General features: G+C 46.3%; 1 protein-coding gene, 1 long non-coding RNA gene and 1 pseudogene across 3 annotated transcripts in view; all 3 read right to left on the reverse strand.

Annotated features, from left to right (window-relative positions):
- LOC125946804 (phospholipase A1-like) overlaps positions 1 to 26,588 on the reverse strand; it is a 380,678-nt gene that overhangs the window by 245,694 nt on the left and 108,396 nt on the right. The window lies entirely within an intron of this gene.
- LOC125946807 (uncharacterized) lies at positions 2,331 to 24,640 on the reverse strand. Its single transcript, XR_007467897.1, has 3 exons — positions 24,516 to 24,640; positions 14,068 to 14,129; positions 2,331 to 2,499 (listed from the first exon to the last, which is right to left on the reverse strand). It is a non-coding gene; the product is annotated as an uncharacterized LOC125946807 (long non-coding RNA).
- Positions 19,715 to 19,892, reverse strand: LOC119459757 (U2 spliceosomal RNA; annotated as a pseudogene).

A 26,588-nucleotide genomic window follows, 5' to 3' on the forward strand; every position in this document is an offset into this window, starting at 1 on the left:
TTATAGATTCCATTAGAAGTCGCGTCGTCGGATTCCTTTTCCTTGCTATGATAATGGCGTTTCTCATTCTGATGTGAAGCCAATCAGACGTTAATTACGTCACACAGTGACTTAATAACAACAAATGGCTCTTGCCAGCTTTAGTGTGAACAAGGAAGCTACACGGGTTCCGAAACGTCTGTGGCTGTTTTTCACTTTCACTTGGTTAGTGACCGCATTTTCAACTAAAGAATTCAGATCACAGTCAAAAAAGTGTAGTTGATAGGAAAGGTATTACAGTAAATTATTTCAGGTTATGTGTTTCTTGACAGTACAATTTAGTTTCGCGATAGAGCGCCGTCATTTGAATACTTCTTTATTTGGGCGTATGCGACCATGCGTTTCCTTGTAGTCTTTCTTTTCTCTGTCTCTCCTGTGCTCTTGTCTTATGACACATATTCCACATTAGTTTCTTCCTTTCGTCATTCTTTACTGTCACGCGTTCCGCATTATTTTCTTTCTTTATTTGTTTATTTCCTGCCCTCTCATAGTGATAAGTCATCTTTTTGCATACGTGATTGCCTGGGTCCGCCTTGAATCTTAAACAAAACGCATCTTTGCCACACGTGCGTACCGATTGGTCGACCATCAAGCGAAAAAAATGGCTTACACGCCAATCCGACGTTTAATAAAGCCAAACTATCTTTGCCTCTTTTCCCGACTTTCCGGGAGCTGCTGTGATTGTCTTGCCGCGCGTGCATCTGGGTTACTTGCACCATCGCCAGATTTCGCTCCCCCACGCTCATCCCGGCACGGACAGATGGTGCAACAGACGGTCCCTGAACTGATGTATGCGGACGACATAGTACGACCACCGGACAATACAAGAGATTTGCAGGCACTTGCGAATATCTGTGGCAGCGCAGCGACAAATCTACGCCCTAAGTTTAGCGCAGTGAAATCAGGAATTATGGTTATAAAAAATTCCCATCCCTCCCCTGTCGAGAAAAGGGGAGGGGGGGTAGCAAAACTTGTTGTGTGTGTACCTGACCTACTACTTTTCCTTGTCTTTCCTACTAATTTTCCTGCCCTTTCGTACTACTTGTCTTTCCCTTTCCTTCTGCTTTTCCTTGCCTTTCGTGCAATTTTTTCTTCCATTGCGTTATACGATTTTCTGCTCGTCGCTGTTGAAGCTTGAGTTCGATATCTCGAGTTTACTCGGTGGCATGGCTAGCAGCATTCGCCCGCCATTGCCGCTTGCCATACTTTGAAATTAAATTGCTTCAAAATTAAATCTGTCCGTCACCTAAGACAATGAATGGCTCATACCCCCGTGAAGGCGGCCTCCCCATTACGACGACAGAAGAGAAGTGAAATTCTGCGCTGGATTGATGAGCGGCAACGGAGCCAGCCGAAGAAGAAGACGAAGACGACGAGCGCGGTAGCAGTGGCACGAGCGCGTGCCGAGAACGAGCACGAGCGCAACCCGAGGGGCGCCAGCTGGGGAAGAAAACGATGTTCTGCATGCCATGTCGCGTGTATGAAGGTTTGCGTCAGTGTTAGGATTCAGTGATGTTTTTTTTTTTTTTTTGTAAGTTAGCTAGTGCAATAAGTTGTTTTTGGTTTCTTTACCCCTCAGGTGTAACACATGGGACATGGTTACTTCGGTAGGAAGAGGCTTGTCTTGTCGTAATACAAGAAGGTTTACGGTAGCCTTGGAGTTTTTTGTTTGTTCAGCTGTTGCATAATTAAAATGTGACATGGAGCCGGCTTTTTCTTGTTGTGGCTTCGGCAGCACGGTAGAATAGCTGTTACATAGTCCCTGGGGGGGGGGTGTAAGCCTGCCGATGAAAAGCGCGAGTTATTGCTTTAACTGCGGCTCGTAATGCTTGACATCTCAGTTCCAACTTGAGTGTATTCTTGACTGCTTGAGTGTATCAGTTCCACCTTGCACCTCAATGTGTATTTCTTGTAAATATTTCTTGTAAATACAAAGTGTCTTCAAGATTCATCTGCGTCTGCTTCAATCCGTCTGTAGCCTTCAGCGAGCCTACCGCCGCTATGCGTGGCGGCAGTATTCTTCACTTGCGCAGACCATCTCTGGTGGTGCGTCTCGGACGCAGAAGTAGCGGAGTGATACAAGAAGAACTTTTACTTTACTAGCCTCATCATTTCTTAGTATACGTCGCGTGTGCCGTCTATCGCCTCTACGAGTTGCAGCGCCTCGCATCGTGCTACGCACCCGTGCTAATAATATTAGGCCTTCATTCAATTGAATTTATCGTGGAAGTCTCCCCACCATTTGCCACAAAGCACATGGAAAATTATGTCATGGAAGAAAAGTCACCTCAATCACTTGCAAAGCAAGCTCATTATCCACCGCGAGATTTACACTCCAATCGTCATCGGGATATTTTTCCTCTATCCAATCACCTGGATGATCATGGGCCTTATCGAGCGTTTCAGCTTTCGGGTTTGCAGAGATTGCACCTGCAGCCCACCATCCAAAGAACAAGATAACTGGAAATGAAAGAAAACAACTATTTTAAAACTGCACACATATGAAAGCAAATGCACAATGTGTAATCATTGCAATATATTTACGCTCTTCCATCCCGCTTCGTTCACCGCTGCAGCCAGAAAACGCGCGAGAACCTGCGAAATCGCGCTTTGCATAACTTATTAGTGCTAGAAAAAGACATTATGCATTTCACCAGCGTTAGGTTCCGGATTTTTATTTCACTAAAGTAACTGGAACATTTTGGAACAATTGCAGCAAACAATTTCTGCCTCGATGTTTGCAACATATTATTGGGGATTTGCAGAGAAAATGGTTCAACGAATGCAATACCGCCACAAAAAATATCTTGTTCAATCTGCTTCTGAAAGGAAGGTTTATTATAGCACTTCCAGGCTCAGTGTTCTGCAGGTATCACGGAAAAAAAAGCTAGTCAAATTCTGCACTAGAAAGGTTCATTACCGACGCAGTGCTGCGGGTGAGAAAATGGGGCGATGTCTGCTACCCCATCGCCCTGCACAAGCATGCTCCAATACACTATTTATTCAATTCCAAAACACTCAAAAACGCTATGCATTTAGAAAGTTTCCAAGGATAAAAGGCCAATAAAACACAACACATTTGCAATCGTTTAACTTAGTGTGTTACTGTCGAAACGTGTATTCACATACAGCGGCCTTCCACGGGCACTACATGTGCACCACGTTCCTTCTTCTGCAGCCTTTATGCTACAGTTCGCGCACTATTGTGACGTGGCACCATTTTAGGGGCGAAGCTCCTTAGGGTGTGGGTCTGTCCCTCCTCTGTAGTATGTAGTAGTAGTAGTCGTAGTAGGTAGCCACGTCTACTTTTATGAAAAAAAATTCGGAAAGTTGTGTCCGTAGCGCGGAATCGAACCAGGGACCCCTCGCTTCCGAACGCGTGGCGCTAGCGCACATGGACACACGCACCACGATGACAATACCCAACATTAACGAAAGACTGCGCGTTTCTAACGCGTTTGTGCTAGCGCGTTACGGCCCGTGTAAGAAGCTGGTGTAAGACGCTGTGGCCTCTCCGCCTTACCCCCGTATTCATAAACGCTCCTCGACTTGAACTTGACTTGCCACCGCCTTGGGCAGCGCGTTCGAAACGCGTTGAAGGCGGTGGCAAGTAAAGTTCAAGTCAAGGAGCGTTTATGAATACGGGTTTTATACTCTCTCAGCAGTCATATGATGGCGTCGACAAACGCGGTGCACGTTCCGGCATGTGTAAACGGCTGCGTAAGACGCTGTGGCCTCTCCCCCTTACCAGAGAGTACTGCACGTTTCTAACGCGTTTGTGCTAGCGTCCCCTTAAGCGGGAGATGGTGCAATTAAAATGAAGGGCGCTGTTATAAAATAGGAATGACGTCACATATGGCGCGTGTCATTGGTATAAGCCAATCATTCGATTTAGTGTGGCGACACTGGGCGAATTACACGGAAGATTCACGGTTTACCGATGATTCCCTCCGGAGCTTCGCAAACTCATCATCATTCACCCCGTGGATATGCGGTGTTTTTTTCAGGAGCGAAGCTCCTTATAGCGGCACCCGTTCCGTCCCCGTCGTAGTAGTAGTAGTGTGTAACCAGTCTGAGAAAAATGAGAAAAAAATCCGAAGTTGTGTCCGTAGCGCGGAATCGAACCAGGGACCCCTCGCTTCCGAGCGCGCGGCGTTAGCCCACTACGCCACGAAGCGCACATAGACACACGCATCACGATGGCAATAAATACCCAACATTAACGAAACGCCGCGTTTCTAGCGCGTTTCTAACGCGTTTGTGCTAGCGCGTTACGGCCCGTGTAAGAAGCTGGTGTAAGACGCTGTGGCCTCTCCGCCTTACCTTCAACGCGTTTCGAACGCGCTGCCCAAGGCGGTGGCAAGTCAAGTTCAAGTCGAGGAGCGTTTATGAATCGGGGGGTATACTCTCTCAGCAGTCATGTGATGGCGTCGGCAAACGCGGTGCACGTTCCGGCATGTGTAAATGGCTGCGTAAGACGCTGTGGCCGCTCCCCCTTAGTAGAGAGTACTGCACGTTTCTAACGCGTTTGTGCTAGCGTCCCCTTAAGCGGGAGATCCGATAATTCCCTCCGGAGCTTCGCCCACTCATCATCATTCACCCCGTGGATATGCTGTGATTTTTTTAACCTTGATGTCATCTGAAAATAGTTTCTACCTGAAAACGTTTTCCGTCCAATATTTCAAATACACACACAACACAAGAAGCCAGAACAACTTGCTCTGAACGAAACGGCCAGGATAAACACTTTTCATTTTAACGTTATTCTCTGTGCGAGCGCTAGAAATTCGCAAACGTTTCACGTGTTCTTTTGATCGCCGGAAACTCGGAAATTCACGGTGACTCGTGAAGCATTATATGCCCCATTACGCGAAAATCCATCATTGTCGGCGTGACCGAAATATGGTACCAAAAATGGCCGACGGCGCAAAATTTAAAACACGTAAATATATGCTTGAATTGCGGTCAAAATTTTCAGGGAAGTTCCTGTAAACAAAGTAAAAAATTCGCCTCGAAAAGAGCATTTGGTACAATTCCATCTGTGTGGAAATCAAACCGGGACCTCCGGAAAGTGAGACAAGTTCGCTTCGCCAACGCTACGGCGTCTGAATAGTTCTCGCTGACTAAAGGTGGCAAAAGTGGGGAAAAAGCAGGCTGGTGAATTAGCAATCGGCAACTGCGGTATCGATTCTAGAAACACTAGAAGAGGGATGTCGGTAGAGTTCGCGGAAATGAATAGACTCCGCATAATGAATACATCCTTCTGGACGCGCAGCAGCAGGAAGTGGACCTGGAAAAGCCCTAATGGGGAAACAAGAAATAATATAGACTTCACGCTCTCAGCCGATCCCAGCATAGTTCAGGATGTCCAAGTGTTAGGTAAGGTAAATTGCAATTACCATTGTCTATGATTTCTCTGAACTTGAAGAGAGAAAGAGTAAAATTATTCTAGAAGAAACAGGCCAACCTAAACGCAGTTAGGGTAAAAGCAGACCAATTTAGGCTGGTGCTCAGAAACAAATATGCAGCTTGAGAACAGAAACATGAAGATTACATAGAGTTAAGGAATTACACCGTGACTAGGTTCATCTCAGAAACAGCAGTTCAAGTGGCAGGTAAGGCACCAAGGGTAACCAGTAGGTAAGCTGTCCCAAGTAACAAAGGACTTAATAAAGAAAGGAAAAAGCGTGAAAGTGTGAAACTCTAAGAATTCTCTGAACTGTCAAAGCAGATCAACAAGAAGAAAGTAAGGAATATTGGAAGTTATAACGTTGGAAGATTTATCAAGCCATAAAGTAAGGACGCACCTTTAAATCAATGAGAAGAAAACCTGGCATATGACCAGGCAAGATGTATGCATTGAAAAATAAGCAGGGTAATAACTGCTAAGCCTTCCCTGTCTTGGGAAGGCTTAGGGACTATTAACACAACTGGTGGACATGTAAAGGGACTATTAACACAACTGGTGGCCGCTCAACAAACCCCACCGGGAATAATATTAGCCCTTCAAGAGGTTGGTACCCAACCCACTCTCCAAGGATACGAAGTGTACACCACAAACGACAACGATTGGAAAGTAGCTACACTTGTACAAAAGACAATCACTGCTGAGCACGACGTCGCGGGATCGAATCCCGGCCACGGCGGCCGCATTTCGATGGGGGCGAAATGCGAAAGCACCCGTGTACTTAGATTTAGGTGCACGCTAAAGAACCCCAGGTGGTCCAAATTTCCGGAGTCCCCCACTACGGCGTGCCTCATAATCAGAACTGCTTTTGGCACGTAAAATCCTATGATTTAATTTTAATTTTGCATTTCGGCACGACCCCATGGCTGAAGCAGAGATCTCCAATCTCGTCGTGGAACTTATATACAAAGGTAATAGAAAGAAGAGCGCCTTCGTACTAAATATCTATAGTCCTCTTAGCCAAAGGAAGGCAGATTTCACTAAACTACTAAAGGAGACCATCCACCTCGCTAAGTCGCTTAGGGTACACTGCTAGTGATTGTAGGCGACTTCAATGCCAAAGATCCTAGCTGGTTATACCCTAAACAAGACATTAAGGGCAGGAAAATCCTGGACCAGATCGACCAGCTAGACATTAGGCTAATAACTGACCCAGCCATACCTACACGAATGGGTTACAGTATAAATAGAGACACAACCTCGGATCTTACCATAGTCAAAAACTGTGACAGGGTGGAATGGACAAATACAATCAACAATCTAGGCAGTGATCACTTTATCGTGAGTACCGTCATCCCAATTGGGAAGATACGTTGGCAGATTGGAACGGCAAAAGTAACAGATTTGCACGGGTTTCGAGAAGCACAAACTTCCACTTCCAACGAAATTACCGACTTAGATAAGTGGTGCGAAGAGATCCGTAACCATAAACAAAAATTCACCAAAGAAATCGCAAGAACTAACGAGACCCCCGAAGTAGACTCACACTTACTCCACCTGTGGGAAGCTAGAAGGAGCCTCACGAAAAGATGGAAGAAACAGAAGCATAATCGGAAACTCAGAATTGCAGCAATTAGCGGCACAGCCGAGGAGTACGCGAACCAGCAAGTGAAAACAAACTGGGAAAAATTCTGTGACTCCCTGGGTGGTACCCTGGGCACAGCCAAAACGTGGCGAATCTTCAGGGAAATTATAGACCCACAAAAAACCAAAGGCGAATGCCAAAAGTCCCTGGAAAGGCTACTACACATCCTCCCAGGAACAAACGAAGACATCATTAAGGTTCTACACCTCAAACGTTACGGGGACTTTACCCCTATACCCCCATATGAAGAAAATTACAATGGAACCCCAAACCCAGAGCTAGACGAGCCCATCCCAGTTGCAGAAGTCAGAGCGGCTACAGAAAGCTCGACACGCAACACGGCAGCCGGGGTGGATTGTATAACTAACGCCGTCATCAGAAACATGAGCGACGCAGCAGTAGTCACTCTCACAAAATTCATAAATGACCACTGGTCCAAGGGAACCGTACCGTAACAGTGGAAGCATGCGAAAGTAATCATGATACCCAAGCCCGGGAAGAAACTGGCGATAGAAAACATGAGACCAATCTCGCTTACATGCTGCTTAGGAAAGATCTTTGAGCGAGTAGTAAACGTCAGACTACAACAGTACCTGGAAGAGAGTGGGCAGGTGCCGGATACCATGTACGGTTTCCGAGCTAAGCTCTCAACCCAAGACATCCTCCTCCAACTAAAGGAAGAGGTACTCACTAACATTCGAAATGCAGGCGAACACGTTATCCTAGCCATAGATATCAAAGGGGCTTTTGACAACGTGAGCCACCAAGGAATCTTGGAAGGATTAGCAAACACCAACTGCGGGGAGCGAACGTACAATTACGTACGAAGCTTCCTAAGCCAAAGTACAGCAGAGCTAAAGCGGGGAGAGATCGAAACTGCAACCTTCCATCCCCCGAACAAGGGGACTCCTCAGGGAGCGGTAATCTCACCCACTCTTTTCAATACCGCCATAATTGGCCTGGCCAGAAAACTCCAAGACATCCAGGGTGTCAGACATGCTTTTTACGCGCATGGCATCACGCTATGGACAACCAAGGGCTCGATAAGAATGAACAGCTCCAAACAGCAGCCACTACAATAGAGCAATATGCCCGCCAAAGACGACTCCAGTGCTCACCCGACAAATCTGAAATCATAAGAATATACAAAGGGAAAGGAAACCGAGTGATACCCACGGACCCAAACCTACGCCCATAAGTCGAAATAGATGGAGGCAACATACCCGAGGAAACGACTGTACGGATTCTAGGGATGTGGCTCCAATCCAATCACAGATGTCAACATGCCCTCGCCCTCCTCAAAACAACGGCCCAACAAATCGCCCGAATGATAACGCGAGTCACAAGCAGAAGAAGGGGCATGAAGGAGGGAGACACACTCCGCCTAGTAAGGAGCCTAGTAGTTAGCAGGGTAGTATACAACCTGCCGTACTACAACCTAACTGAAGCGGAAAAGGAAAAAGCACATGTAATCATAAAAACGGTGTACAAAACTGCCCTACGCCTACCAAAGAACACTCCAAATGAGAAACTTCTGACCCTAGGACTTCATAACACCTTTGAAGAACTAGCTGAAGCTCAACTCATCTCGCAGAAAAACCGGCTCCTCCAAACACCCAAAGGCAGGAGCGTACTTGAGAGACTAGCTTACAACGCCCAACTCCAAGCCCACAAACACAAGAAATATCGTGCACCATCAGAATGTGGCACCAGGTAACCCCGCTTCCCAATAACATGGACCCGAAACTCCACCCCGACAGGAGGCAGGCAAGAGCCCAATACATCGAAAGGAAATTCGGCTTTATGAATGCAGCACAATTTACCGACACCGCACTCTACACAGGAAACGCTAAGGAAGCAGTAGCAGTGGTGACTGACTGCAGAGGAACAATAAGCTCCAGCTGGTCGATATCCCCCAGCTCCATCACGGAAGCGGTGGAAGTCGCCATCGCACTCGCTATCCAAGAGGGAAGGAAATCACAGAAATCGCTGACAATCCTAACAGATTCGCAAACAGCATGCAGGAATTTCCAAAGAGGAAGGGTTGGTACGAACGCACACCGAATTATCACCAAACTCAATGAAGAATGCCAAAGAGAATTTATCCAAACTATTACATGGGTACCAGGACACGAAGGGATCACAGGGAATCTACATGCGGATAGAGAAGCCCGAGTATGCGCTGACTACCGGGCCCTCAACACATCCGCTGTGGAGGACCTAAGGCCCATCGATCCCGATTACTCGACTACATTACACTACTACAGAGGGAATCGTATGCTCTACTCACCACCCCACAAAAAACTGAAGACTGAAGAGGCCAACGATCTGCGTAGGCTACAGACAGGCACCTTCGTAAGCTTATATAAACTACACAAGATACACCCCTCAGCCTTTAGAGACATATGCCCATGGTGCGGGTCAACACCAACCCTGTACCACATAACATGGGAGTGCACATCACACAACATAGAACCTCACATACCAAATCCAAATAGAGATCATTGGGAGGCACTGCTGGCCAGCTCAGACCTAGAGGACCAGATCCTCCTGGTCGCAACACTACATTTGCTAGTAGGTACAGCGTTTGACCGCTGGCGCCACACTGCGCCGCTCACACGTACCGCGTTTCTAGGTGGTTCCGTTCACCGAGGGCGCTCGAACGCAATGATATGGTTTGCACGAATGCAACCCTTGGAAGTGTGGCTCTATGGATGAGTGGCTACGGCGCTCGCTTCGGGATCTTGCGTACGCGGGTTCGAAACCAGCTTTTTTTTAACACGAAAGTGTTTTATTCCGGGGTCCACCAAGACTTCACTGACGTATTTCCGTCACGGAAATACGTCATAGAACATAATACAAAGAAAGAAACCAGAAGAAAAAGTTCCACAAACATGCAAAATTTGGAAATCGAACCCACGACCTCTCGATCCGCGACGATAGCTCGCCGAGCGTTTAACCCATTGCGCCACAAACGCATTTGCAAAGCTACACAGACGCGCCTTATATATCTAACACTCCTCCGTGTACCCGTGCTCTTGCTCGGGGCGGTGCCGCCGCCTACGAGCAGAAAAGAGAAGTACTGCATTATGACACTAACGCGCACCGACAGTGAACGCTTCGGTGGTCTCAGCAACTACGACGCCTCGATGCCAGCATTCGAAGGGACGCTGGCATCAAGAGGCACTACCAACGCCACCTAGGTGGCGTTGGGTGGCGTTGGTAGTGGCGTTCACCGTACTCAGCACAGCGGAGCGTGGCCTCCGCAATTAGCTCTGAAAATGTTTCTGAAGTTGATCGCGGAGGCTGCAATTACGACGCGCTGTACGCGCTGATTTGACTCGCTGACGATTCAGTTACGTGCTTTGTCTTGCGCGTTGTATTAGTGTGTCAGTTACGTGCTTCCTCTTTCGCGTTGTGCTAGCGTGTGCAGCGTAGTGCAGCTTCCATATGCACGACGGTTGCTCATGGTCATCGACGTTGGTAGTCGTGATGGAGGAGACGTGCCACCAGGCGTCAGCGTGGGTGCATCAACGCCTAAGGGCGCTTTAGCCACAAAACACCAATAGACATTATATATCAATGTGCAATAAACATTACACTACTTCTGTGAAGACACGTTTCACTTTCGTGTTCTATACCGATTCCTATATAAGAGGGATCAACCACATTTTTTTCTCTCACTGTTTGCCAGCGCGGTCGCTTGAACCCCGGCGCCACGGCGGCAGCCGTGGTGCCGGGCGCCGACGCGAAGCGGCGGTCGTTGGGGTGTTGCGGAGCGCAGCGTAGCAACACCCCAAATAAAGAAATACTGCACCAGTCAGGTAGACTGCTCCCTCCCTGATAGTGAGATTATATTTGGATCATCAAAACAGTGATGCGTTTATAATACCACCGATCCCAACAGCAGGCTAAGTCACCACCAGCCCAGCGTTTTCTCCGTCAACGCCTCCTCCGTTCCAACGGCGGCGGCTCGAAACATGGTACGCGCGAGCGGCGCAGCGTGGCGCCAGCGGTCAAACGCTGTACCTACTAGCAAATGGAAATACGCCTCCTGGTTAGAAGAGCTAACAGGCTTGCGGAAGCCAGCGGAGCCCTGAAATAGGGGCCCCGACCATAGATAAGCCTCGCATGAGGCCAGCTGAATAATTTATTTTACAATAAAAGTTTATTCACCGTCACTGTCCTTAACACCTCACATTAGTCAAGCGGCTCAAAGGCCACAGCTTCCAATGTACCTTATATAATTGTTTAAATACGTGAACATTCTATGTCTACATCCTTCGGAAATATGTTCGTCTGCCCATCCGCCTGTAACACGTGACATGATGCACCCCATACATGGTGCACCCCATACCGCCATAGCACCCATACTGGGTCCTATGGCGGTATGTCATATGCCTTACGACTACGTATGAATACAGTACACCGGCATTTGCAGTCAGCATAAAACGGAAACAGGACACTACAGATGGTACAAGTAGCACTACTGTGCCTTTGCAAAAAGAAAAATACAACGCCTGTGTTAGACAACTAATTAAAAGATTACATTTGGTTCCCAGTAGAAATCACATAGAACACGTACAGTTGCCGGAGCAGTCTGCAACAAGAACTATCCCACGAGGATAGAAAGCTGGCCGCTACAACTGCCACAACAAGTAACTATATCACAGAGTTAGTGTAGAAAGAAAGTGGGCCACTAGAGTTGCGCAAAAGGTACACCGTACAGTCAGCCATAGCATACAGTTGGCGCAGGAATAAAGCAGGTCACTACACTTGCCACAACTAATAAATGAATAATTACGCTTAATTAGGAATAACTTATTACGCATATTAAAGAATAATTAAGGATACTTAAGAATAATAAACCTAAGTACGATTCATTGCCGTAAAATATGAAGGCTAATAGGATTATTTAAGGGTAATTGAAATGGCTATTAACTGAGGGTACATAAGAATAGTGAGGCGAAATAAAGTTCATTTAGGTCATATAATTAACCTAATCCATAGAAATTATTTAACATATTTAACCATAATAAAGTATAGTTAAGGGTACTCTATGTTATTGAAGTCTAATTTCAATTGATGAGCATTAAATTGATTAGGATAAATCAGGATTTATTTACGGTAATTAAGGTGACATAAGAATAATTAGGTATAATCCACCTAATAAATATTCCCATAGCGTTAGTTGCCCTAATTACTCATTTCATAATAAATAATTGCCGACACAAATAGCACCAAGCTAATGTCCCCATCATACGAAGAGACGCGTTTGGATAGGTCAGAGACTGATGTGTGCAAGATGAGCGACTGGAAAGAACGCTTATGCTCTATCTGAAAAGTCCCACTAGGGAGTTTCTCCATTAATTTTCTCATCGCCAAGTGACATTCTCACACTAAGCAAAAAGGCAGAAATATCATTCACGTTCAAGAAAACAGGTTTGACGTCAATAATTTATCTCTCACTGTTAGCAAGTGCTTTTTGTTCTCGCAAGTGCGTTTTGCTGGAGTTTGACATACGGCAAATTCATAAAAATGGTGTCCCAGCTCCATGCACGATGCATTAAAAGAAGAATATATATTCAATTGCAATAACAACAAGTGTTGTTGAATCACCAACAGTGATTTTCGCGCCTGTCATACTAATAGCTCATTTGAAGTAATTAACAGGGATTTCATTTGTTGATGAATCCCTGAAAATTTAACTTAAAACACAAGAGAATTGCAGGGAACGAGAAAATTAAACATTTCCAAGAACTGGCCCATTGCATGTAAACTTCTGGCAAATACAGAAAGGCCTCGACATATGAAAATATTACCTCTCTATGTGACCGCGCACATGTGGTAGCAGCGCAACAACCATTCCCACTGAGAACTCCTTGTTTTTCCGTTGTGACACCACCTAGCAATCGCAATAATAGCTGGCCTGTTTTCTTTTCTTTGTACGACTCGCGAACAGATAGTGGCTAACTTCAGACACACAAACTAACGTTTAGGTCGGCGTTATTGGCCTGGGACCGTACCATTTCACGACTTAGTTTACAAGCATGTGTCCGCGTTTGTGTGCAATTTGTACACTGTGAGATTCAATGCGCCTGAAATGAACTGGAATGCGGAAATAGGGAGTCACAGTAAACAGGATACAGTTAATTGGAACGACGGCCTCTTGCCTCTTTTTTCGGCAGAATGACGCAGCGCACAAAAACACAAGCAATTAGGGACAAGAATACACGCAATTTTTTTTTCTCGTTTTCTAGAGTGATTACAGTTTTTACCACTCCAACCTATGTTCTGCTGATAAGCTTAGGGATGACGTATACCCTTAATAGGAACTTGCGGGTCGGCGGAAGCTATGAAAAAACAGTGAGCAAAGACATGTCTGATTCATCAGCACCTTGAAGAGGAAACTGTCATGAGGTTAAGAACCTTCGCGTCTTAAAGCAGAGGTAATATAGCCTGCACGCTGTGCAAAGCTTTTATCTATTACTTTACGCCGTCTGAGGTCTACAAGTTTAACACAGCTGCATTTTTCCGTATGTAGTAAACTAAAGAGGATTGTTGAATGCGGAGAAATCTGAGGGATGAGTTTATCCCTTCTTGGGTAAAAAAGTGCGTTAGTCTTGTTTTGTTGTCGAATGCTACGGCGGTAACAATATTCACACTTGATTTGAAGTTGCAGCATTTATTAGCCGTTTTGAATCCTGATTGAACCAAAATGCAAATGCGCATTTAGCAAAATAGCTTGTAACATGTTTCATACTGTTAGTTACCTTCCTACTCTTTCTTCCTATGGCCTCTTCGTTACCCACGCTTCCAAATTGCCTAGAATTGTGGCAAAATAAAATTGAATGCCCGAAAGTACATTTCATTCGGCGGACGTAGATATAGGTGGATAATTCAAAGGCTTTATGAAAATGCAGTCACCGATGATGCGTATTAGAGCGCGATGAGAAAGAACATCTGCTTCACATACCACACATATAAATTACTGGCGCTGGAGGCAGCATTGTGGAACTCCGTTGATGTCACAAGTATCTGAAAACAACAGCAAGGTAATAATTTCGAAATATTACCCTTTATCAGAGTTCAGTGACAGTCTTTGTTTCACCTAATATTGAAGAAACAGTCTCGCCAGAAATGAATGATTCATTATTATTAAGGTACTAATTAATTGTATAATTCTATACAATAGAGGCGCCACAATTGAGGTCTGCTGATTAAGTTTGACCACGGGGTTTTCTTTAACGTACACTTAAACCTATGCGCACGTCTGGTTTCGCATTAACCTCTATCAGTATGCAGCCGTCGATATTGGCAGATGAGCCCAACTCCTAAAGATACGCAGAATGCCATAGCCACTAAGCTACCGCGGTGGGTGCTATGCGAGAGCAAATGGGAAAGAGAAGGAACAGGCTCAACCTTCTGGAAATGACAGTAGAGCGTTGTAACGAAATAATCAATATGTTTGCAATATGTTTGCAGTATTTTATTTCCTTTGCAAGCTCATTTCTTTTCATATAGTTCTCATTTCTTCATAATGTAATGCATATGAATTAGCGGCAATAGCATACGCACTCATTAATGTGGTTTGGTAGGTATGCTAAAAAGCCCGCGCCGACATCGTAAAACATTCAGTCCCTTTCTGCTGTCAAATAAGGCCAGAACGCTGAGAATAACACAAACTTTTACGAAACGAACATTGCACTTCGTTAACAGTGACACCAGCATTACATAATAGGTGAGAGTGGCTGAGCCTGCATATGCAGCCACGAATTTAATACGGAAACTTCCTCGTAGGTGCCATTCCTGTTTTATAAACGATATATACCGCACTATGGTTCGAAGTGGTGAGGCTATATTTTTAAAAATTTATATTTAAATCAAAAAGGGGGTGACCTATTCATATTTTAAAGCCCATGCAACGGCCTTCCAAAGTACAGGTCTTTTGCCAGAAGGTAATCCGTAAAACGCTGGAATAATATTCACGATGCTGGGACGCAAGGTAGAATTCAATTGGAATAAGCAGTTTCAAGACTTGACATAAGTTTGCATCTTCACTTCCAAGCAGGGCGGAAACAAGGCAGGAACGCGAGACAGGACGCTTGCCCATAGATCGACAGTTGCACACGAACTGTGGGAGCAGAACATGAATGATGATTAGATTCATTTCAAATATATACTCGTACGTATACACACGTACACCGTGAAAAGCAGATAAAGCTACGAAGGTACATGCTCCTGTGACAAGGTATACAGAATTTCTACACATATGCCACATTATATAAAAAAGCACTAAACAATAGAATTTCCTGAAATAAAGAAGAACCTTGTCCGCGCCTTTATCAAGGTTTGAAATTAAGCTAGAAATATTGGACCTATTTCGCCTTTTAATACTTTTTTTAAGATCTTTTGTTTGTAAATTCCGCTTCTATATCGTTATGGTTAAGGAAACTTGAGAAATGGTAATGTCGCGACTGTAAGCCATAGTTTACTGGTAATATTGATGCTCCTGTAAGTTCAATGTCGAAGTCTTTGTCTGGATTGATGAACGTTATCATATGTTAGCAGAAATGTAGCATCACTATTATTCTTGAACGATGTGTCAGAACAGCTGGCCTGAAGATCTTTAGTCTATGGAAGTTTATTATGACCCGTTTCTGCCCCTATTCTTTGCTGGTTTGGTGCGTAGTAATACTTATGAATATAGTCTGTCATACACAAGCAACACGTATATTGGAATGCTTAAAGAATGCTTGTTTAATTCAGTCATTGCATAGCAGAAAAGCTGGGCTATTAGTTATAGACTACGTATGGATAATGTTAAAAACGTATTAAGGGAGTTGGCTGTAATGACAAAACTGATGGTTGATCGATTGGTTCAGCCGATGGTAAGGCGTTAGCATCACCCTTCGCAAGCATTACCCACGAAGTCTTGTTTGAAAGCATTCATTGCTCCATTGTACTGAAGACTTTGGCGCTGCGCCTGTGCGGCCTTTTACGCTCGACGTTTAGTCGCCTCCTCTTGTCGTTCGTGCCGCTAAGTTTCTGCTTGTCGTTATGGCTTTGTGTACGAGGCGTCTTCTGTATGACGAATCAGTGGACAAGGTACCCTGTGGGACCTGTCGCGCTGCTTGTGATGTGGTCATTTTTCTCCCAAGTGCTTCCAGGGATAGGGACTCTCGCTTGACGTTTGTGCAAAATGGTTTTTCTAACTGGAAGAAAGCACATATAATGTTTAAAAGTCGTGAGGCCTCGAATCTGCATAGTTCGGCCACGAGCAGAACCGCAGCTGTGAAAATGGGGGTGAATGTAGCAACTGCTTCTGTAATAGGGAAGCAAAATGGAATAGAAGGCGCAAGGACAGCGTTGATATTGACATTAACTTCATGGCAGTACTTAGCATGCCCGCGATTTGCAGTACGTGGTCATGATTATGCAGACAGTAATCTAAGGCAGCTTCTGTAACTTCGCGCCAATGACATTCTAGAACTGCAATCATGACTTTCTCGAATCAAGTACGGATGTCTCTTCCAAGGCATTTTAAAAGAAATGTTAGAAGTTTTGGACTCATGGTGTTCTCCGTTCGCTCACAAATGAGGTTCGTGAAGCGGGGTATTAGCTTCAAAGCTAATGACAATCGAGGCAGCATTATGTTTACCCACCCGTAGGTGGCTATGCATAGGCGGGGCATCATACCGGAAAAGTGCCCGGCGCCGCGAGTGCGAGTTGACTGCCCAAATAACTGGTAAGGCGATTGAAGAAACACTTATCGCCAGAGGCGCAAAAAGCAGGCAGTGCCTGTCACTAAGATTAGTTGACTAGCTTTTGGTAATGTGCAAACGCTGAATGGCCATTGGTACATTGGCCAATGGTACAACAAAATGACGTCAGCTTTTTTTTTTTTCTGCTATTCGACATGTTCTTCGCAGATTTCTCATGCTCCTCAATCCTAATTTCTCTAGAGTTGAGGTATACAGCATAAAATGTGTATTCGCTGACCATTTAAATAAATCCTGGTTAGCCTTTTTCTTTGGCAATTTGACATACACTACGATTGCCAACATAACCAGGAACGTTTTGAAGATTGCTAAGATAGAGACAGTAGAGGTCAAAGGAAAATTTTGGCAGTTTCGCTCAATACTGCCAAGTTTTGTGTTGCTCTTAAACTCCTTGTACGGTGTACCAAGTATACGTGGTTGCGACACGTTGAGACGACGCAGCACAGATGACAACTACTGTTCAGCAGAAACAACAACGCCCTGGCAGCTGTGAGGTGTCTCACAACACCGGCGTGCTTAGGGAAGTCACCAGGAGCGCTGCAGGCTTCGCTTCTCGATGGAGCGCGAGATGACGCCGACGGTCAGTTCAGAGAGAAAAATTAAATGCGTTAGTTCACGATTAACGTATGTTCGGTTCAGACCTTTACACACACACAATATCTCATTGGGAATGTTACTGTGCTTATAGTATACCGAGGTGACAAAACGGTAGCGGTATTCAGAACGCTCGACTGGATCCACCACCTTCGTGTCTCTGGAAGCATTCTAACCCAGTGCGCGCGACCACTGCATGTCCCGTTTATAGCCATACATTACGACGACGTCGACGGCGCCAAGGTGTCTCGAGCCTCCCTATAATTGCTATTGCACTGATTTTTTAATTAAAATGAGAACTTTGACGAAATGTTGAACGTTGCTTTTCGTTTGTAGAGAAACGAAAATTTGGGCCATAAACATTTAGCAGTGGCTGGCGTGCGTACCACGTTGCAAACGGCGCAAGGCCTTTTCATCCTTCGCGGTACCGACACCAAACCTGACGCACCCTCGCAATCCAAATCATACACTAGCCAACTTGAACACAGAAAAAGATCTAAAACACCGCGAATCACCCAATTCCAATTAAGCCGGATGTGGACGAACCTACAGAATAGTGAATTCTGGAAAGGCGAAGAGAATACGACAATGGTCACAATAGTTAGGACGGCTATGACGGTGTAAGAGTTTAAGCTCAGCCACAAACAAGATAACTAATAAAATTCCTCGCAACGTAGATGGTCGCTTCTCGACCTCTCTCAGCCACCCCTGCGGGCAGGGTACATTACCCCAGACATGTAAACATGTAGATGTAACTGTAATACAGAAACATGAAAACCCCTTCCCTGGTCATCTTCATACCCATCTCCCTGACCTACTGTTAGAGCACGTGGTCCTGGGCAGACTACAAACCTATCTGGAATCAAACTACCTCTTTCCTGGCACCATGTTTGGCCCCAGATAACACATTTTCACCGAAGACGTCTTTCTCAAATCCAAGGACGATATCTTGAACCTCATCGCTACAGCAATAACGTGCGGCACTGGCGCTCAATTTAGACGGCGCCTTTCACATTGTAGCTCATCACGCCAATTTCGAGTAACTACACTCCCCTAACTGCTGTCACAACACGTACAATTACGTAAAAGGCTGCCTCACCAACGGCAGGCTCACCATCGGCACCGTGAACATTTACACTTAATTCGAAGATACATTCTACACCCTACAGAGGCACATCCGAAACTCCCGCTATTGAATATATAAAGCCATGATGGGACTCCCAGCGAAACTAATGACTGCCCCTGCCATCTAACATGCTCTGTACTCGGAAGCCTTTACCATGCGAACTGCCCGAGGGTTAACAGTTGAACAACAGGATGCCCATTAGCAGGCCACCTACGTTGTCTAGCAGCATGCTAGGCTCAGCGGCCTCCAATGCTCTCCCGAAAAATCACATCTCTTGATCATTAGGTAGAAAGGAAAACGCACTCATGCACCACAATCGCGCATCAACCTCCATCAACCGCCAATAATACCCGAAGTGCTCCAGCTCCGCATACTCGGTCTCCACCTATAATCGATACGACCATCCAAAATATCTTCCATACCATCTCGCAAGTGATGCGAATGGTTGGCGGAATTATGTCACGCCGACACGGCGTGAAGGAAGAGGGCATACTCTGCCTCATCTTAGCCCTCGTAAACCGTTGTGTGGCCCCTTACGGGTTACTCAGACCAAGGCCGCTGGAGCAACTAGATGTCCTGCTTCGGAAAGCCCATAAACAAGCCTTCGGACTTTCACCAGGTACTGCCAGCTTTCGACTAGACGAAATGGGGCTCAATAATGCCGCCAGAAATATTGTAGATGCCCACACATGCCGCCAACGAAAGCACATGACCCTCACTCCAACGTGCCAGCAAGTACTGTAAGGTCTGCAATGTTTCGCACTAGATGCAAGCACCAGCGTCATATCCTTCCGTATTAGGGAACACTGCCGCGTGGCCACCATTCCCCGCAACGTGAACCCGGGACAGCACAAGGCCAGAGGCAAGGCAAACACAGTAATCTAACAACTGCATCGGGGCACTTTCAATCATAATCTACGACCACAACGCAGCATACCCACTCCGGAATTAACACACCGCCTGTGTAATCAACTCTGAGCTTCAGGAAATGGTATTCCCTTACCAACATTCGCACACTTGAAGTCGAAGAAGGGGTCATTGCACTGGTCATCGTCTACCATACGGATCTATAATTTTACAGCCAAGCTGCATATGGCTAGTTTCCAGCGTATTGATGTCCGAAAACATGGGCTACCCCGAAGATCGTGCAATACCGGACCAACCCGCGGCGGACCAGAATCAGGCTTCCATCACTCCGCCAACTTGCAAAAATAAGTTTATTTATTGGGCTAAAATACAACCCGTATCAGATATTAAGCTGATCAGAACAGATACTACACTTTGACCCGCGTCGGCCATGTCTACGTTCGCATCATACATGTGTACGCCATCCCGCGTATTCAAACTAGTGACTACCAATCGGAGTGCCTTCTGTCTCCTGACGTCATGCTCTACGTAGGCCCCTTAGTTCTGCTTTGACTCTGAAAGGGGTAGGCCTCGTGTTGTACGGTCTGTAGAACAGCGTGCCTACCAAGAACGACGGCATGCACAGAAAAGGAAATGGGCGTGGCGGCGGCGGCAGGAGATCATCGACGATGAGCGGGCCACGGACGCCAAGCGTAAGCGTGCTACCCGCTTGGACCGCAAGGCGGAAATAAATGTCAACCGTCCACGTGGACCAGATCCCGCAAACAGAACGCTTCACCGGAGAAATGGTTAATCACTACATACACAGCTTTGCTGGTCATCCACTTTCACAGAGTGGAATAGCACTGACTTTTTGTTGACCTCATATCAAAATTATGGAAGAGGGTGTGTGTCTACTGCCTCCTACCCAACAACATTCTGCAACGCACCATCTCAATGCCAAGGAACGTCGGCATCGTATTGACATGTGTACATGTTTATCTTTCACCGGTGACCGCTTTTCGACGGCTCACAAATGTTAAACGTTATCGCTAGGCACAGGACGCGCCTGCATGTATCGGAAGTTTCTCGAACGTTATCGATGCTTCTATCCGTTGTCTTGTTGTCAGGGATGCTTATGTAATCTGATTGTATGAGCGACGCGAATTGTCTAGTACTTTCTGGAAGACACGTGGGCACCAGTGATTAATCTGGAACCTTCGATGACTCATGTATAAAAGCCGACGCGCTTCACCGCTGATGAGATTGCGACGAACGCCGACTATGTTCGCCGCTATCGAGCTGCTTCGAGCGCACGGCCATACATTAGGTGTACGAACGGCGCCTCCGGGAAGGGAGAACTTCGGTCCGCGTTTTGTGCAGAGGGCCTAAGATGGCGCCACAGTATCCGTGGCCGAGGCGAGGTATCATGCATGGTGGCTCTATTCTGGACACGCATGGCGGCTGCACGGCCGCCATTATCCGCCATCTTGGCTGTCTCATTGGCTGTCCAGAGGTCACGTGTTTTGAAATATGTGCCACGAAACGGAAGTTTTGCAAAATACAATTTTGCGTTTTCGTTAGAATGACGAAACGTGACGTGGAGCTGCAAATTTTATCAACTAATACTTTTTTGTGGTCCTTGGCACACCTATATTGCGACTTTAGCGCTTTAAAAAAAGTGGACGGTAGCGTGCAGAAGCCCGTGCAATACATCTGCAATTTCGTGAATCTGTGGTGGCGTTCCAAGATAGCCGGCATGTCAGCTTGTTCATTGGCTGAAGGAATATCCCGCGAGGAGCGTCACAGGAAGGGCCGTTTCGTAAACGTCAATTTGACGTTGCGTGACGTTGCGCTGGGCCGCCATTGCAGAGATTTTCCGCCATTATTTGTGGTGCGACGAGCCGCGCGAATTATGGTAATGAGCGGCCATATGCAATGGCAGTGGAGAGGCATGCGTATTGCCACATTTTCCCTGTCATTTGGGGCCATAAAATATTTTGTTCACAACGCGTGCTCATAGCATTTGCATCGCTCTCGGTTGGTGTTGGCATTTGTGTTTCGAACCATCATTTTTATTTAAAACACATTTATTTGAAATAATATTGGTTGAAACTAGGAAACTTCCCGCGAAATTTTGCACTTTTCACTATTGCGTTTGTAATGTAATAAATATTAATTACTTTTCGCATCATCAAAGGCTATGACAACGGTCACTTTCTAATTTATAAAAAAGAAATGTACGCAAGACGGCGCCTTGAAGTTTCCTCTCGCGGTGCGAGTAAGCAGCGAAGTGCACAAGAGTTGGCAGTGCCGGCGCTTGCGTCGCTCAAGCGGATACCTGTGGCGCGCGCAACGCTATCGATGATATTCGGTCGGGCTGAGTCACTTGCGTTTCACGAGATAGCGATAACGCAGCCTAGAGCGTGCGCTGATCATCACTGGAGGTCGCGTACGTTGTCTCAAGGTAGAAAGCAAGCGCGTGGGCGCCAATATACGATGACTCATTCCGTTTCCCGAGGACACGCATCCGAGCTAATGAAGCAGACGACAGCTTGTGCGCATGAATACGACGGAAGCGAGAAACGATTTTGATGGAATAATCGCACGCTTTGAGGTAGCTGCTTTATTTTTACTGCGGCGGAAAACTGTTTTGCTTTTTCAAGAATGCGAGGTTCAATGCCTACATTACAATTCTTAGGCGAAAGGTCAAATTTGTGTCACGTTACGAAAGCAAATTGGGGCTATCGGCGCCATTTTGTAAGCGTCGCGCCTACGTCACGGGTTGAAGATAATGGCGGAATGTCCAGAATAGCGGCTACGGTCGCTACGGGGCAGCGAACACCGCTCGAAATAAATAAAAAGTCTGCCTTCACGCTATAACGAGCGCAAAAACATAAAAATGGCGAACAAATACGACATTTTGACGATACCGTCATAGATATGTGTTGAATTTGTTTCAGTTCGCAACCTAGAAGGTTCGCGATAGGAGGATGCCTTCGCATTCAGACATGTGAAATTGTGCACCTCCACCAGATGTCACGTAGTAGTGACGCTGAAGTAAACAGTCATAAAACTGTGTACTGACGAAACTGATTAATTATTGGGCGAACCTGAGCCCATAAAAGCAAGCTACACTCGAAGCACAACAAAAGCGGCGAACACAGTCGGCGATCGTCGAAAATCTGATCAGCGGCGAAACGCGTCGGCCTTTATACATGAGTGATCGAAGGTTCCAGATTAATCCCTGGTACCCGCGTGTCTTCCAGAAAGTTCTAGACAATTAGCGTCGCTCATACAATCAGATTACATGAGCGTTGGTGGCAAGAGACAACGGATAGAAGCATCGATAACGCTCGAGAAACTACTGATACACGCAAGCGCGTCCTGTGCCTAGCGATAGCTTTAAACTGCCGGTGAAAAGCGGTCACCGGTGAGAGGATAAACATGTATACGTGTCAAGATTAACATATGACAGTGATGTCGCGTTGATATATGACAGACGTTAGTTCTGTTTGTTGAAGTAATGCTTACCTAGTTAGACAAATATAACGTATTAGCCGTAGTATTACAGCAGCAAAACGTACTGGTCGATTGCCGACTCGAACATTCGAAGCAATTAGCGGTCGTTGATTGCGCATAAAAAATGTGTGATGAATACAACCAGTGTTAACGCTAACCCTTCGCATATAAAACAGTGAATTTTAGCGACGTGCCAGCAGCTAAATTTTAGGCACCGATGACGCTTTAGGGCATGAAATACCATCCTGGTTTGGCACTGCAAGAAGGGGTGACATATTTACAGTGGTGGGTATGTGTTTCCGATTCTTTGTTGACATCCGAGTGATATTTTTCACTGTCTGTGTCTTACATAGTCGCCCAGAGACATCATTATTACTTGGTCCTTTAAGGAACACGTCCATTTGGATGTGTGGATTTTACGAGCGTAGCCATGCAGTTCACCGCGGTGGTGCAGTGGTTACGGTGCTCGGCTTCTGACGGAAGGTCGCTGTTTCGATCCCGGCCGCGGCGGTCGCATTTCGATATGGGCGAAATGCTAGAGGCCCGTGTACAGTACGAAGTCAGTGCACGTTAAAGAACATCAGATTGTCGAAGTTTCCGGAGCCCTCCTACTGGCGTGCCTGATAATCATATCGTGGTTTTAGCACGTAAAACCCAAAATATTCTCATTGTTACAAGCGTAGCTCTCGCACGGGGAGAAAAATTTCCAGTCTGACACGGCTATGTTTGGTGGCAGGAGGGTGCGAACGGTCCGCAGGCGCCTTTCTTTTTTTCTGTCTGTCAAATGAGCAGGGCAGTCGGGAAACTTCGTCGGCACGGCGTCTTTTGCCAGAGCCGCCTTTCGCGGTGCACTCACAAGAACATGTCCTTTGTAGACTGCTTCCGACGTCTTCGTCACGTACCTCGGCTCGAAGTGCTTCTCGCACACGTAGTCAGTTGACTGCAGCACGCGGTCCTGGCACGGAATCGCATGGCACCATATCTCCAGGCGGTCCGTTTCTCGGGGGGCAGCAAAAAGCGACACTTTTTCAGTGCATGTCTCGTAGCCAGATTTGCACCGTGAAAAAAAAAACACTTCTTGCCCATTTCACGGCTGGCTCACACGAAGAGCACAGCTTGTCATCGCACACAAATAATTAAAACAAGGGCGCAACGTGGCGACAACTTCTTCGACCAGACGGCGACCACTCGTCCACAAATGCGCAATAGGGGCCGGCTCGCCCGAATGTCGGCCACGCGAGCGCTCCTGCCATCTCACGGCGTTATGGAGCGGAGGTACTGAAGTTCGACGCAGCGAGTGCACGGCGCCGGCGCTCCGTCGTTCCACCTGTACTTCTAACACCGTGTTCGAGCGCAACTTGCTATTGTGGGCATAGGTTCGCCCAATGAAAAGTCTGTTTCGTCTCAGTTTTGCGACTGTTTTCTTCACCGTCACTACTACGTGACAGTATGCCCCGGGAAAACGAAAACGTGCGCGACAAAACTTATTGCAACCACAGTTCTCACTAATCGGCTTTGAGGGATTGAAAAGTCATTAGATATGCTTGTACTTACTTTTTCTTCGTGCCTTCCAAACGATGTTTGCTTGTTTAAAGCAATTATTCCCCACTTGGGGTAATGGATCTGTCAGAATGGTCTCTAATGTACTGAGAGAATAAAGTGCTCCCTGTGAAGTTCTATTCAGTTGGACTCAGTAATGTCACTGCAACCTACTCGGTGACCACGACAGTTATTATATACAAGCAACATTCAGAGAGAGAGAGAGAGAGACAATGGAAATTAAGTTTGCGCGCGCCGATACGAAAGATTGAACGCACATACGCATATCTTTTGCAGTTTTGCGTCAAATGTGACCGCTTGATTGGGATGTTTGATAGGAAATATTCGATTTCGCCACTTTAGCAAAGCACATAAAACATAACAATGTCAATGTTTTGAAGGTCTCGGTGAGGAACAACACTACAAGTACAAAAAAGCGTAAATTAGGTTGAAATGTGCGTCACTACTGCCAATTTGGCAACCCCGCTAATTCTACATGTTTCTTGCTTTTTACGGCAGACAAAAAGAAGTCGTTGCACTTTCGCCTTAAAGGCGAATCCATGACGCGATATCGGGCGCATTCTCATTCGCAGTCCGTCTTTAAATGTTTTAAGTGCTAGATGTTGAAGTAAGCACTATGAGATGCACGCGAATAATCTATTCCCGAATAGAAATTGCAATTAGGTGGCGACTCCAGTTGAAATTGCCCTTGCTTGTGAATGTGCTGCTCTGCCATTGCAGGTGCTGCGGTCCGATGGCGTCCTTTCCAGGGGCACGATCGGAGATCTTTGTTCAAAAAGCATTGTGTTTGTTCGAAAAGCATTCGAAAAGCACCCACTCGTACACGAAGCATACAGATGAAGGATGTTGTTGCGCTGAAAACGCTAGTAGAAGTCGGAGCCGATATGGAGTACGACCATTCCTTCCGCGCTCTTGCAACACCCTCGAACAACCTTGAAGCTTCGAGGACTGATGGGGAACCAAGCAACTCATACAAGATCAGGATAAGCCAGAGAATAAACTTTATTGTACGAAGAGTGGTTGGTGTTGTTATTCTCGGGTGGAGCCCTCTTGTGGAGCCCCACTGGCCGCGGTGGCTCGCCGGGCCTGGTCCAGGGTCGCCAGTTGGCTTCCCAGTGCCAGCTCGGAAAGTCGTGCCTCCCAAGACCACGTTGTGAGTGTCTGTGATGAGCTCACCAGCCATTTCAAGGGGACCATGATCATTTAATACAAGAGCTGAAACAACGGTACACAGGAGAACGCAAGCGGGACGGAAATTCATTAACTAGTCAAGAATACACAGGAACACCTAACCACGAGCTGGACGCACCCATCACCTTCGCAGAGGTGTATGCAGCGGCGCAAAGCTTCAAAAAGAATACAGCACCCGGATTGGATGGTATTACAAACGCCATGATACGGAACCTTAGCACTGACACATTACAAGCCATCACGGACCACTTCAATCAAGAAATATGGACACCGGGTGGAAAACTACCCACTGAGTGGACAATGGCCCAGATCGTACTAATACCGAAACCAGGAAAGCGGAGAAGCCTTGACCAGCTGCGACCAATATCACTAACATCCTGTATGGGCAAAATGTTTGAAAAAGTCGTACTCACTCGCCTCGAACAATACACAGAAGAACGGGGGCTGCTACCAACATCTATGTACGGATTCAGGCGAGGGATGTCTGCCCAGGACATATTCTTATTGCTCAAAGAGGAGGTGCTCAACCCACCTCCAGGTAGCCTCAACAACTTACTCCTTGCCCTCGACATCGAAAAAGCCTTCGACAACATCGCGCACTCTGCCATACTAGACGGCCTCACAGCCATTGGATGCGGTGAACGCATATTCCATTATGCATCAATATTCCTTGGCAATCGCAAGGCACAGATTGGCATGGGCGGAACCAACTCACCACCATACGAACTTCCACTGAAAGGATAAGCCAAGAGAAACTATGGAAAGCCAAGGTTAACAGTGCTAGCGCAGAATAGTTCGTACTTAGCCAGAGCTAAACCGCCAGCAAATTTTTATGCGAGTTGACCACGAAAGGTTTCGTTTTAAATTAATGCCTAA

Source organism: Dermacentor silvarum, chromosome 7 (assembly GCF_013339745.2).
Source record: "Dermacentor silvarum isolate Dsil-2018 chromosome 7, BIME_Dsil_1.4, whole genome shotgun sequence".
Lineage (NCBI taxonomy): Eukaryota > Metazoa > Arthropoda > Arachnida > Ixodida > Ixodidae > Dermacentor > Dermacentor silvarum.